We start from the raw sequence: 14,517 nt of genomic DNA on the forward strand, positions 1-14,517 counted from the left end.
GTTTGGGGCTTAGTGTTTTAAGGATGGTAGCTCCAAGAGGCCTTGGCATATAACATTCCTACCCTTGAGTTTGAATTCAAAATTCAGATTGAAGTGGCTCAATCAAAGCAAAGTATTATTTTTTTTCCATTCTATAATTAGCCATCGCCAATAGCTAGTTGTCTAGCTGTTAATTCCTGTTTATATCCTGTAGTTCTTCAGCACATGCAGAATCGCTGTCACAAATCAGGGAGCGGAAAACAGACATCATGTGAAACAGAGGGAATATGATTGGCTTGCTGAGCCAGAAAGATTAGGCCTCTGAACAAGTGGTCTCTGATTAACTCTGAATTCTGACTGATTGAAGGTGTTTCACACATCAACAAATTCCACGGATGTTTCTATCGTCCACCTTTTGTTTGTTTTCATCACTATGCCCAGCCATTCCACCACTCAAGCTTTGGTTTCATGAAAAAAGCAAAACATTAAAACATTTAATATGTGTTTCTGCTATCATGCCACCTCCCTGGAGACACCAGTCATTTTCTGAGGAGAGTAAACACTAGGTTAATTATGGGAGCCTATGCTAGAGGTGACCTGGCACGAATCCCACCTTCCATGCTTTTTGTTGGTTGTCTTTGTCTTACGGTTTTTGCAAGAATTAAATAAAATAATTTGCATATGTAAAGCGCTTAACATGGTGCCATGTGCAATGAATATTAGTTCATTTAATTATTTTAATAATCCTGTGGAAAAAGTGATTTTCCCTTTGTATGAGATAAGAACAGGCAGCTGAATGAATATTTGTTGAATGAAGATTATCTAGACCAATGGTTTCCAGAATTTCGGATTTCAAGGCTCATTAAAACTAAAAAGGAAATTGGGATTGATGCGGGGCTGCTTTTTATTTTTCTAAGCTGAGGCATGTGAAAATTAATTTCCAGCTACTAGCAACAATATGGTGTTACAAACAAAAGAAGTTGTACTGCAGATATAATATAGAATTAAAACAATAGATTTAACTTATGGAAAGGCATGTCTTTACTCCTGTTTTTCTTGATTTGTTGAGGAATGGTGGAAGTAAGGTGGTCTGGCAGAGGACACGAACTCACATTTAGAAATCTCTAATCCCATCCAAACCTTTGCCTCCATAAACTGTCTGAGCCAAGTGGTTGTCGTTCCTAATTTTAGGGATCCTTGGGCATGAAGATTTCACAGTCTTCCTGGCAGCTTCTTCTAAAGTTTAATCATGCTTAAGTTATGTCTGAGCCGCCAGAGGATTGAATCCAACCAATGAAGAAAAAGCAGCCTGACCTGTCTGCCTTCTGGGCGGGCTGTGCCTTCTGAGGTGTTCACATGTATAATCAAATCTCCTTGTGGTCATTCAGATTTGAAAATGAGCCTCACTCGGAGCAAGCAGTCCTAGAATTAAAAAGAAAAAAAAGTAAGCAATATGTGACTCTAACTGAAGGCTTTTTGCCCATTCTCTCTGGGAACATATAAGAATTCTGAAAGTATTTGAATCTATATAATATCCTTATGTCAAGTCATGAGATCTTCAATCAGAGTAAATATGAAATTACAGTAAATATGAAATCAGAGTAAATATGAAATATGTCATGGTCTGGTATACCTCAACATAAAATCCCGCACAGCCATTTGAGCCATTGGGTATGTTTTACTTTTCATAGAAATTTCTGGGCCTCATAAAAGGACTTTTCATGTAAAGTAGTTATAAGAAAATGAAGTCAGACTCTCTCCACTTGACGTTTGTCACAATCATTGCAATGATATAGTTTGGGTATTTGTCCCCTCCAAATCTGATGTTGAAAATGGATCCCCAAAGTTGGAGGTAGGGTCTGGTAGGAAGTGTTTGGGCCAATGGGATGGATTCCTCATGAATGGCTTAGTGGCCTTCTCATGATTAAGTTCTCACTCTTAGTTCCTGTGAGATCTGGTTATTGAAAAGAGTCTGGCACTTCTCTCCTCTCTTTCTCGCTTCTGCTCTCACCACATAACACACTGGCTCCCCTTCCCCTTCTGCCATGACTGGAAGCTTCCTGAAGCTCTTACCGGAAGCAGATGCTAGCACCATGCTTCTTGTACAGCCTACAGAGCTGCAAGCCAAATAAACCCATTTTCTTTAGAAATTAGCTGGCCTCGGGTATTCTCAAGGGTTTCCAATCTTTTGGCTTCCCTGGGCCACACATAAAATACACTAATGATAGCTGATAAGTGAAAAAAAATTGCAAAAAAAAAAAAAAAAAAAAAATCTCATAATGTTTTGAGAAAGTTTACGAATTTGTGCTAGGTAGAATTCAAAGCTGTCCTGAGCTTCATGAGTCCCATGGGCCGCAAGCTGGACAAGCTTACTTTATTGCAACACAGACTAAGATATGCAAGGATCTGAAGTTTGTTGCTACTCACAATGTTCAGTAGTAATCTGGGAGGCTATATATTCCTTTTGGGAAAGGGTCAAGTAAAATAGGAGGACTGACTTTGTCAAGAAGATTAATTCATGTTACAGATAAGTTCCACAGTGGGGCTGAATTCTCTTTATCCTTTAAAAATAAAAGCACAGTACCAAAAATCCATCATTTTTTTTGTTTCTTTTAAGTTGGGTCTACACAAGGCAGCTAGTTACAGAATATGTTTCATTATTTGCATCCATTTGGTGTCTACATATAGCCTGAGAATGGTGAGAAGATTCAAGAGAACACGAATTTAACTTGAAATAAATTTAGAGGACAATCGAAAGAATTATTCTAAGACTCTTCCTGATATAACAAATCAATAGAAATTTTGAAGTAAAAGTTGGGCTAAGGTTTTCTTACATTCAGTATCTTATTAAATCATGTTTTACAGTCATTTACCCTTCAGTCCTTACCTAAGATGACATCTTTTCTGTAGCCTCCAATCAGGACAGATGATTCAACAGAACAGTTGAAATTGTTATTATACTAGAAAACTTCAACATGTGGGTTAACTGTATCTGAATGCGAACAGAAAATGACATTATAAAATATCAACCTGTATTCTCAATCATCAGGATATTTACATATTTTAGTGTTTTTTTTAAAAAACCACCTTCAAATGAGTCTAATGAATTTCTATACACACATACATACACAGACATTCATGCCATGAACCAGGGAATTGCCAAAAGCACACTCCCCATTGTGACTAAATGTTACCACTACATTAAAATGTTTTCTAGTTCTGAATCAATAAAGAAAGGTTTATGTTTAAAAAAAAAAAAAAAAAAAAAGGCTCCCAAGAACCCGACAGACAGCTGAAAAACAGGAAATATGTTGGCTTTAATCAATACACACCATTTTAAGTGAAAGCATCACTCCTCAGAAAAGGGAGTGTGCTTTGGGGAAAGCAGAAAGACATTGTTCTGTGGGGGGATTTCTCTTATCCAGGTGACTCTTTGTAATAAATTCTGAAAACTAAAATTAAACAGTAAATGTAGATTCCCTCTATGATGTGTGGGTGTTTTGAGTAAAGTCTTAATTGTGCCCTTTGTCCTCCTCCCTCAGAAAATAAAATCTTTAAATAAACAGGGAGGGCCCAAGACTATATGAATTCACTCAATAGGACTCTTGCCAAAAGGAAGATGTTAAAATAGAAATGGCTCTAGTGGGCTTTCACAATCTAATGCCCCTGCTTTTAGCAAATTCAAGAAACTAGGACATTACTGGGTCCATATACTATCAAGGGATTCTCTTTTGAATACAAAGCACAGCCTAGACTGTGTGAAGGACATCCGAGAAGGCCACAGAAACAGAGCAGGGAGAATGGTGGTAGTGTTTGAAGAAAACCTTCAGTGGAGTGATTGGAAACCAAGGCCATGTAAGGATAATGCTTTCCAGGATGATTTAAACAATCATCCTCAAAGGTGCAACTCTCCAAGTGAGTATGGACCATGTGTCCATAATGCTGTGTCTTTGCTAATGTATTACAGCATTAGTGCTATTTATAATCAACAAAATTACTAACACTGTAATCATGCGAGTTTGGTGATAGTAATTATGACAGAATAAACAGCAGTCAGAATGCCTTTGCTGCAGTTATTGATGTTGATGGCAAACATAGCCAAGGAAAGTTGGTTTTGTTTGTTTTTTCCTTTTTTCGGGAAGCCATCCAAGCAGGCAGAACCTGCAAGTGTTGGCCCAGAGAACGGTTTTATATACCTTTTAAAATTAGACTTCCTGAAAGGAGATGTCACAAAGGTTCATTGGCGAAGATTTGTAAATAGTTCACTTATTTTAAAAAATAATCACATATATGTTTCTGTAAATTATACTTGCAAACATACGCTCACCATTCCCCCTCGTGGAAAGGCTGTGGCTAATCCTTATTTGGAGCTGACACCCTTTCTGGGTCCCCTCTTTAGCGAGATCACGCACATGTGCTGCTGCCCCACCGAAGCGCCTGCACATTAGAGTTCCTTCTGTACTACTCTGAGCAGTTCCTTATGCATCTCTTACCACTGATGTTGGCTAAAAAATAACATCCAGAGACTTTGCTATCTATAATTAAGAGCTCTAGTGCTACTAGTGATATAAGGATTGAACTGATTGAGAAACAGACATTTTATCTTCTGGTTGGTTTTAATTCCTTGTGGATTAAATTATGAGTGAATGTTTCTCTCATTTCTTACTTTCCCCATAAGTAGTCTTTTCTGCAGCAATATTACTACTCATTCTTAATAACTACCAGATGATAAAGTGAGCTGTCTATTTGGGAGACAGTGGGTGTGCATTCCAGTTATTCCATTCATCGTGTTTGCAGGACAGCAAAGGGGAGGGATTTCTGGAGTCTCTGGAGAGGGTGGCTTAAAAGACTACAGGAAGTTAGTATCAACGCTTTGCTTCTTGTTGGAAGACAGCTTCATGATAGCTCTGGGATTGAATAGGCGAAGGCAAATAAAACAAAATCAATCGCCTTACAGTTAGGAGCTCTGTTAAACAGAGCACTTGTTTGAGTTTGTTTTTAAAAGTCCATGCCCTTTGACTCAGCAATGAACACTTCTAGAGATTTATCTTAAGGAAATAACTAAATCAGCAGCGAACATTTCTAGAGATTTGTCTTAAGGAAATAACTAGATCCATGGCAGAGATGTGCATTCGAGGATATTGTCCATATCATTGTTTATCATAGTCCCCATCTTGGCTCAGAACAGGAGAGATTAGGACTTGTCTGGATATAGGTAGTTTATTTCCAAGATGATCCTGGGAAGCAAGAGGGAGAGAGTAGGGAAGAGGGAAAAGCAAACGTAGCGACGCTGATGCCTTGGGCTGCAGGGACTCAAATCCACAGCGCCCTCTTGCGCAACACTCACAAGGTCTCCTGAAGCATTTATTCACCAGTTCTGTCCCCACTGGTTGAAGGTTATTTGGAGTGGGGGTGGGGGTGGGACTCTGCTTTGCCTCAAGGCTCTTTAGCATCGGAAAAGGGAAGAGCCGCTGTGCTGGCTTTCCCATGTGGGGCTGTCAGTACCAGGTGAGGCTGAGCTCTCAGGACAATGTTCATTGCAGCTATGGCTGAAACCAGAGGCAGGTCAAAGAACACAACCCCGGGAACCAGAGGCGTCCATTATTATGAGCCGAACTGGAAACACCCAGAAGATCCACTCACTGGAAACTGTTTAAATAATTCTTACAGATACACACAGCAGAGGGTTTTGTAGTTATCGGCAATTATGATGTCTGTATTTATTTGTGGACATAAAGAGGCATGTGCCAACAATAAAAAACATGTTACAAAGCAGGATAGATACTATTTTTTAAAATCTGTAAATGTACAGATGTACCGCAGGTTATGAAACACACAACAGATATGAATTCATTTTATGCAAATTGCTCCATAAGGTACATAATTTAATTTTAGAGATGTGGACACTTGCACATCCAGTGCAAGGCTAAACGTGGGAAATACATTTCAGAGCCCCACAGCCCCTTTCCCATGCTCCTCACTGTGTCCCCACCTGTCTCCGTCACCTGCTGTGATCTCTGTGTGTCAGCCACGCTAATTCCATGTTGTTTGTGTCATTTCCCCTTTACTGCCTTCTAATCACAACTGGAAAGTGCTGATAAGGACAGAGGCTAGGAGTGTATTTGAAGGCGTAAAGGGAAAGATCCACCACCCCTAGTACAAAGTTGGTGGCTAGACACGGGTGGCTCAATAATTTTAAAGACCTTTTCTTTTTTTTTTTTTTTAAATAATTTTTAAAAGGAACGGTAACACCATGAATGGTGATACAAAAAGCCGCAGAAGCAAATCGAAAGCATTTCAATGTATATGAAATACGATTTACTTAAGACCTTTGAAAAACTGATGATTGCATAAATTGCATAAGTTGGAAGATGTCTCTATTCCCTAGGAAAAGTGATTTTCTCTGGATGGTGGAATTTCAAATTATATTTCTTTGTTGGCATTTTCCCAATATTTCTCAAAAATTATGTTAGTTAAGAAAGCATGATGATGACAGAGACAGGGATGAAAGACACAGCATCTTTTTAGTCACTTGCAGTTATTGTGGGAAATTTCCATTAATAAACACAAAGAGGCCGTTCCAGAGCATCTATGTAGGGATCTGTTGGAAGGAGCAAGCTGAACCGGTGTTTCATAGCACTTCAGATAAAACAGAGAAAATGGCAATTCCGATTGTCTGTGTTAACAATGAGGGAGAGTGGCTTATAGAGATTATGGACAAAGCTCCTCCTCGCCACCCCCTTCAATCCCTGACATCTCCTCTAGCCATCCTAAAAGGTGGCGCCTGGGTGACCTTGCAAGCGGCAAGTGTCTGGCTGGGATCTCACCTCTTTCCATGATAACACAAAACCAGCCTTTTGACCTCATAGCAGAGCAAGGCCAGGTGGTCTGGAACGTGGTTAGCCACAAGCTGACTTTCTAACCAGCCTATTTTTTCCCTCTGACAACACTGGGCAGTTTAGTGAGTCCAGATGGTGATTCCACACATGCGAACTGTTTTTCTATGTGAAATAAATGCCAGCTGTATCTAGCTGATCAAACTAATGTAAACTTGTTGATTATGGGTGCTCCTTTAAGAACACTCTTTCTGGTTACTTTTTAAAACTAGGTGGTATCTTACATCTTTAGAATACAATCGCAGTTATTTCCTAATTATTTTTAAATGATGCTATTTAAAAAGTGCCGTGTAGTTAAAAAATGTGTATGTGCCCCAGTTGAATGCAGCTATAATAAATCCTATGAATTGAAGTTAATAAATATTTAGACTTTTCAGTGCATAAAAAAACGAAGGTTGATGGGCACTGAGAAGAATGGGGACATTATTTAAATGTCATGCATTTTAATGGAAGAAATAGTTTGGTCGTTGTCCTCCCTTTCGTCAAAGCCATGATTTTTCAGGCTTGGATTTTCAACACCCCATGCACTCTCCAATTATCCCAAGGGAGGCCACAGAATTGCCATTGCCTTGTGTTCAGCTCATCGCATTCATTGATTTAATAAGTCTACCTGGACATTTTTCAAAGCCAGTAATTGAAAATGTAGCTTGACAGGTTAGCAGGAGTGGCAGGGCCTGGGCAGCAGGGGTGGAGTGGAGGAGGGTGACTACTTTCTCATCAGCAACTGTAGCAGGTGTATCAAATGCTGGCACCCAAAATGCTGACCCAGGGGCTACCCAGAGACCAGGGGACAGAAGACAGATGCATCCCTTCTGGGCACTGACTGGCCTCAGAGGAGAGCTCAGAGGCACATGAGTGGTAGGAGACTCATGTGCCAAAATCACCCTGTTTGCCACAAACCCAATAAGGTTCAAAAGCAATCAAGTTACAGAGGCCATGTGTTATTTTTTTTTTCCTTTTCTTTTCCTCATTACCTGAAATTATTTTGTGTGTGTGTGAGATAGACTGTTTCAAGCTCAGCGAATCCAGATCTATTTCTATGCATCCATTATTATTGTTGGTAGCAGTAATGGGATTTTAAAATATTAACGGATGTTTCTACCTCTCTGCAGTGTTTTCTGCTGCTGTCTCCATTCCTTCAGGTATCCAGGCAATTGTGTGCTCATTATCTCAGGAAGGATGTGATTCTGTGGGAAGCAGGGGAGGGAGAAGTGTGAGCAAGCCAAACCTCAGGCCTCAGGGGAAATTGTCGGGGCTTTGAGGAAAAACAAAATGTTTGGGAAGAAGGATATTATAAGGGAAGCACGGCTCCTTCGAGGACTGGAAGGGATTTCCCCAGACTGGGTGAGGAGGCCAAACAGCAGAGGACAGGTGTTTCCTTCCTGTTAATACCTGGCTAGCCCTAGAGATGATCTTAGAACGAAGTGACAGATGAGAAAAGCTGACTAAGCCCAGAGGGCCTTCAGAGAGAATATGGGAAGAGGGGCTGTAGATAGCCTCACGGGAGCCTGTGCACCTCCAAGGAAGCATAGACACAGCAGGGAGGGGTGGAGCCTAAACGTGCCAGTTGGACGGAAAGAAAGGATGTCACTTGCAGCCTGTGTGGATCAACAACTGAGCCTGTGTGGATCAACAACAAGTGGACGCCCCAGCAGACATCTGTGTGGAGAGATGACCCTGGCAACCAGGCGACTCCTACCACATCCACACCCTGAGACTCTGTGAACCCCCAGTATTCCATAGGAAGGAAACACAAGAGTGACTGAGATTGAGTTTCTAGGCTTAAAATACACATTAAGTTTAGTGGTAGAAAGGTTACATTTTTTTGTACATTTCAATTATGAATACGATTCATGTCACCTAGTGTTATTTGTCCTTACCAGATGGTGTGGATGTTAGAATTATGAAACCTATCATTTTAGATTTCACTGTTTCAAAACATTTCCATGCTTTTTTTTTTTTTAAAGTGAGCTCCTCCAAAAGTGTGTGAGGTTTGGAGGAAGGCTATTATCCTTACAACAGAGATGAGGATGCTGGAAGATGGGGAGAGAGGTGAAGGAATTTGTTTAACATCACACAGCTGGTATCCACATCCTGTTTCACGAGACCCTTTTAAAACCATCCTGCCACCATCTTCTCCCACCACCTACCACTTCTTGTACCCCTTCCCTACCATAGAAATAACACATTTCACATCCTTTTTAGCATAGCAAATCTTTTTAGAGATTTTTGCAGTCTTTTAAAACAAATCAAATGGTGTATTTGAAACAAAACCAAGGCATCAAGGCAATGGAACAAAGCACCGCTTTGCTTTCAAAACCCGTTTCACCTACCGCCACAGCTCTTAAGTTAGTATTACCACATTAGTAAGTCTCCAGAGACTTTGGAGACCACTTGCTATAGTCCCCTTCCACCTGTAATGAGAAGGATAGTCATTGTTCAAGGCCACACAGTCAGGTAGGGGCAAACTGACGGGTAAAACCTAGCCTCCTTATCTACTGTTCAATACTCTTTCCTATACACTAGATTTCCAGTTAGCTTGAGCAAAAATAAGTTCAAACTTTGATGAATTTAGCAATGTTCCCCAAACTCTATTTGTAAAAAATAGCCCTTGAACCAAAAAAAAAAAGTTGGCATATAATCCTCTCTTTACTTGAGACGCTTTAAAAATTTCTTCTGCAGAAAAAAGTAGTCACGATAAATTTCTCATATTGAAAATGTCAAGCTCTATTTGTTATATCATGATGTCAGTGACTATAAAATATGAATTTCTGCTTGAGGATAGAAACTCTACAAAGATTTGGTTTCTAATATCTGTTGAGATATGAGTGATAACTAGGAAGTTGCTTTGCTTGAGTTGTTTTGAAATAGTTGTTATGACTGTCATTGTTCATTGCAAGTCTGTATATGTGCATGTCTGAGACGGAGATTGCAGTTACTGATAATTGTACTCATATTTGTCACTGTCACCAAACTCCAAAACGGATATTGCCAAAGGGTTTCATTTTCATGCAAGACCTTGTGGCTGACAATGGGAACGACAAGACGCCAATATTTGTTGAGTATCTACTATGTATGGGACCATACCAGGAAGGTAGAGTACTTCTACTTCTGTAGAAAATTGGCAGAGCTGAACAAACATTTGCAAAATTGCTCAGCATCACTAATGATCAGAGAAATGCACATCAAAACTACAATGTGATACCACCTTTACTCCGGCAAGAATGGCCATAATAAAAAAATCAAAAATAATAGATGTTGGTATGGATGCAGTGAAAAGGGAACACTTCTACATGGCTGGTGGGAATGTAAACTAGTACAATCACTACGGAAAACAGTGTGGAGATTCCTTTAAGAACTAACAGTAGAACTACCATTTGATCCAGCGATCCTGCTACTGGGTATCTACCCAGAGGAAAAGAAGTCATTATACGAAAAAGATACTTGCACATGCATGTTTATAGCAGCACAATTCGCAATTGTAAAAATATGAAACCACCCCATATGCCCACCAATCAAAGAGTGGATAAAGAATTGTGGTGTGTATATATATACACACACACATATGTATACACACACACACACACACACACACACGATGGAATACTACTCAGCCATAAAAAGGAATGAATTAATGGCATTTGCAGTAACTTGGATGGAACTAGAGATTAGTATTCTAAGTGAAGTAACTCAGGAATGGAAAACCAAACATCATATTTTCTCACTCATAAGTGGGAGCTAAGCTATGAGGATGCAAAGGCATAAGAATGATACAATGGACTTTGGGGACTCAGAGGGAAAGGGCGGGAAGGCGGTGAGGGATAAAAGACTACAAATTGGGTTCAGTGTATACTGCTCGGGTGATGGGTACACCAAAATCTCACAAATCACTATTAAATAACTTACTCATATAACCAAATACCACTTGTTGCCCCCAAAACCTATGGAAATAAAAATTTTTTTTAAAAGATAAAAAGAAAATTGGCAGGCCTGCAGTTGCTTGAAGATGCTATGACTAACTCACATGCCATTTATCAATATATCCATGTAACAGATAGTCTGCAAATATGCACTGGGCTCCTAGAATATTACAGGTATTGTTCTAGGTGCTTGGGATACAGCAGTGAACAAGGAGACAAGTTCCAATATCTCCTGGAGGTTACATTCCAAAGAGAAAAGAAAAATAAAAAATAAGCAAATAAATGCACAAGCTAACTACTTTCTTTCTGCATTGTGGTAAGCACCTAATTGCACTACATCATTTAATTACCACAACAACCCGTATGGGTACTACAATATTCATTTAATGTTACACACAAGTAAAATAAAGGACAGAGAGGGTAAATAACTTGACCTAAGGTCTCAAAGCTCATGAGAGGCAGAGATGAAATACTAACCCAGGAAATCTTATTTCAGGGCTTATGTTCTTAACCACTATAAAACTGCTGTAGATTAAATGTTTGTGACCTCTCTCCCCCAAATTTATGTGTTGAAACCTAATCCCCAATGATATGGTATTAGGAAATGGGGCCTTTGGGAGGTGATTAGGTCATGAGGGTGGAAGCCTCATGAATGAGATTAGTACTCTTATAAAGAAGGTCCCAGAGAGTTTCTTTGCTCCTTCTTCCATGTGAGGACACAGCAGAAAGACGGCTGTGTATGAAGAGGGCCCTCAACAGACACCCAATCTGCCAGTGCCTTGCTCTTGGACTTCCCACCCTCTAGAACCATGAGAAATAAATTTTTGTTGTTTATAAGCTACCCAGTCTATGGTGTTCTGTTATAGAAGCCCAAATGGACTAAGACAAAAAGTTTATTTATAAAACAGCCTACTAAATGGTAGGACAGGTGAGGAAGACAGAAAACAATGATACTATGCAACAGGTGGTATACTTAGATAAGCAAAGTTAGAGTAGCGGCATATAGGAAGGGCAACTCATCCAGAATTGAGGTGTCTGAAAAGGATTTCTGGAGAAGTTGAGGCCTGATCTGGGCCTTGAAGAATAAATGGAAATTAATGAGGAAAAGGAAATGGAAAAGCATTGCAAACCAAGGGCAACTTCAACTTCATGCTTCAGGTGGTGGTAGTACATTGGGGAGCTTTGAGACATGAGCTAAAAAGAAGTTAAGAGCTAGATTCAGAAGGGCCTCGGGTACCACTTCAAGGACTTTGGACTTTTCCTCTAAAGATAATGGGAAGCTATTGGCTGATTTTAAGGTATGATCACATTTGCATTTAAATTTTTTTTTTTTTGAGACAGAGTCTCCCTCTGTTGCCCAGGCTGGAGTGCAGTGGCCCCATTAAAGCTCATTGCAACCTTCCTCTCCCGGATTCAAATGATTCTCTGCCTCAGCCTTTCGAGTAGCTAGGATTATGGGTGGGCCTCACGACGCCCAGCTAATTTTTGTATTTTTCGTAGAGACAAGGGTTTCACCAGGTTGGCTAGGCTGGTCTTGAACTCCTGGCTTCAAGTGATCCACCAGTCTTGGCCTCCCAGAGTGCTGGGATTACAGGTGTGCGCCACCACCCCCGCTCTATTTGCATTTTCAATAGTTTCCTGTGGGATCCTAATCCACTAGGTATTTGGAAGAGTTAAATCTCTTTCTCTCCTACTCCCTAACCCCCAGCTCCCAGGAACAACTTGGACCAGATCTGTGATATTCACCCCAGACATCCTACCACCAGTAAAACATGCTACTATTGACATAAAGAAAAAGATTTCAGGCAATACTTATGAAAGGATTTAAATTCTGGGTAAAAGATTATTAATAGCCATAGTTATTCCTGAGTTTGATCTTGACTTAACATTTGCTCCTAGTTTCAATTTAGCAAATTTTTATGGAGGGCCTTCTCTGCACCTAACAATTTTAGATGCTGAATGGGATTCTAAAGAAATACTGCATATAATTTAGTTCCTGTCCTCGACAAGATGGTTTTTTCTCTTTTGACAAAAATATACAAAGCAGCATGTGGGTCTTCAGTTACATGTCATAAAACACCAGGACAGGAAGAAATCCCTGGATGAGGTTGTCATGGAGAAGAGGAGCCTTAGATGAACTTGGAAAGATTAGGCTCTCAGGATGTAAGAAGATACCAAAATGAATTATTTTCAGTAATAAGAGTAATCTCCATTTCTTCATGACTCAGACAGACTCAAATGTTAATTGTACTTTGCACTGGAAAAATTAAACAGTGGATATAAAACCATGCAAACACTAGGACAACTAAATCTTTGTGCTTCACCATTTGTTCCTTGTGAAATCACCTTTTAATAATTAATTGTTATAAGAAACTGGGGGAAGGAACTGGCCTCTGAGAACAGCAAAATAAACTCTCTGAGGTGTGAAAATGAAATCTCCTCCTTCTGCTTTTAGCTTTGGAATTGTAGTGGACACAACAGAACTCCCCTGGGTGTTGGCAGAAGCTTGTCATGAACGCTCTTGGACAAGCTTGAAAAATTAGCTGAAAAGTGTTTTGAGGAAAGTCAGTTTGAATATTCACCATTATGTAGATTGTAAACTTGGTAAAGGCTCTTAAAAAATTGTCATCTTTTCTGACAGCAATGTCTTTTGATTTATATATATATGTACACACATATCCACATATATACACACATGCACATGTATGTATATTCAAATAGTTTCATAATTTAAAAAACGCAATCATACATTTGTAAAACTGACACCAGCTATCCCAAAGCCACAAATCACCACACAGAGAATCCTTGTTGCCTCCTCACTCTTCTCTGGTTTGTGGGCGCCCACCTTGCTGACCATCTCCATGGAGAGCCTCAGCAGGACTGACCCTGAAGGAAATGAGAAATTTCCCTTCCTCAGAGAGAACAGGGGCGTGCCTCTGATAGTCACGTCTTTTGTAAAGTCCATTTCTCTCTCCGTGCGACAAGGGCTTATCTTTAAGCCTAGAAGCCAAGGGCGATTCCTTCTAATTAGGCCAGTAGTCACCATTCTGGTTCCAAGAAAATTAATGAAATGACTAATTAGATGCAGAATATTATGCTACCGTTACAGTCCACTAAGGAGTAAAAACGTGACAGTCTCTGCTTAAGAAGCTTATAACCTAAAGGAAATACAAACAGACCTCAATTTCTTTTTTTTCTCACTTGAGTGAATATATCTTACACTGTTCTGTCAAATCAGAAAGGCTCTGTCAGGGAGAATAAGCTCCTTTTAATATGTATGCAGAAAGAAACCTGAAGAGTTAGAGCAGTGAGCACAACAGAGTCACCTTTTCCAGAGGCTTAGGAAAGTCCTAGCAAGAAACAGCCACAGAATAGATTTCTGGTCTACTCATTCCCAGTCTTGAATCCAAAGCACACACTCTCCTTCTAAAACAACGCGGAACGTAATTTTCGAAAGACAGAAAATTAATGGTTGTGAACCCTCTAAAAGAATGTTTTATTTTACTCACCTAAATTATTATTTTCATTGCAAAACCATGGTCCTTTGCCCTGCTGACTTAATGCTGTAATGCTTTGTGTACCTGAAGAGACAGGCTTCAGATACCTCAAGAGCTGTCTGTATCTGATGGACAGACGAATAAGCCCTAATGCTCTTCGTGAAGGGCAACCCTCATATTCAATAAGAATTGAACTACGTGGCGCTTTTCTGTGAGTAACCCAGA

At 39.8% G+C, this 14,517-nt stretch overlaps 1 long non-coding RNA gene across 1 annotated transcript; it reads right to left on the reverse strand.

The window, feature by feature from the left end:
* Positions 1-859: 859 nt before the first annotated feature.
* Positions 860-14,219, reverse strand: LOC112619284. The gene is made up of 5 exons (XR_003118204.1): positions 14,122-14,219; positions 12,862-13,052; positions 7,850-8,062; positions 2,867-2,971; positions 860-1,401 (listed from the first exon to the last, which is right to left on the reverse strand). It is a non-coding gene; the product is annotated as an uncharacterized LOC112619284 (long non-coding RNA).
* Between the last annotated feature and the right edge of the window lie 298 nt (positions 14,220-14,517).

Source organism: Theropithecus gelada, chromosome 2 (genome assembly GCF_003255815.1).
Source record: "Theropithecus gelada isolate Dixy chromosome 2, Tgel_1.0, whole genome shotgun sequence".
NCBI lineage: Eukaryota > Metazoa > Chordata > Mammalia > Primates > Cercopithecidae > Theropithecus > Theropithecus gelada.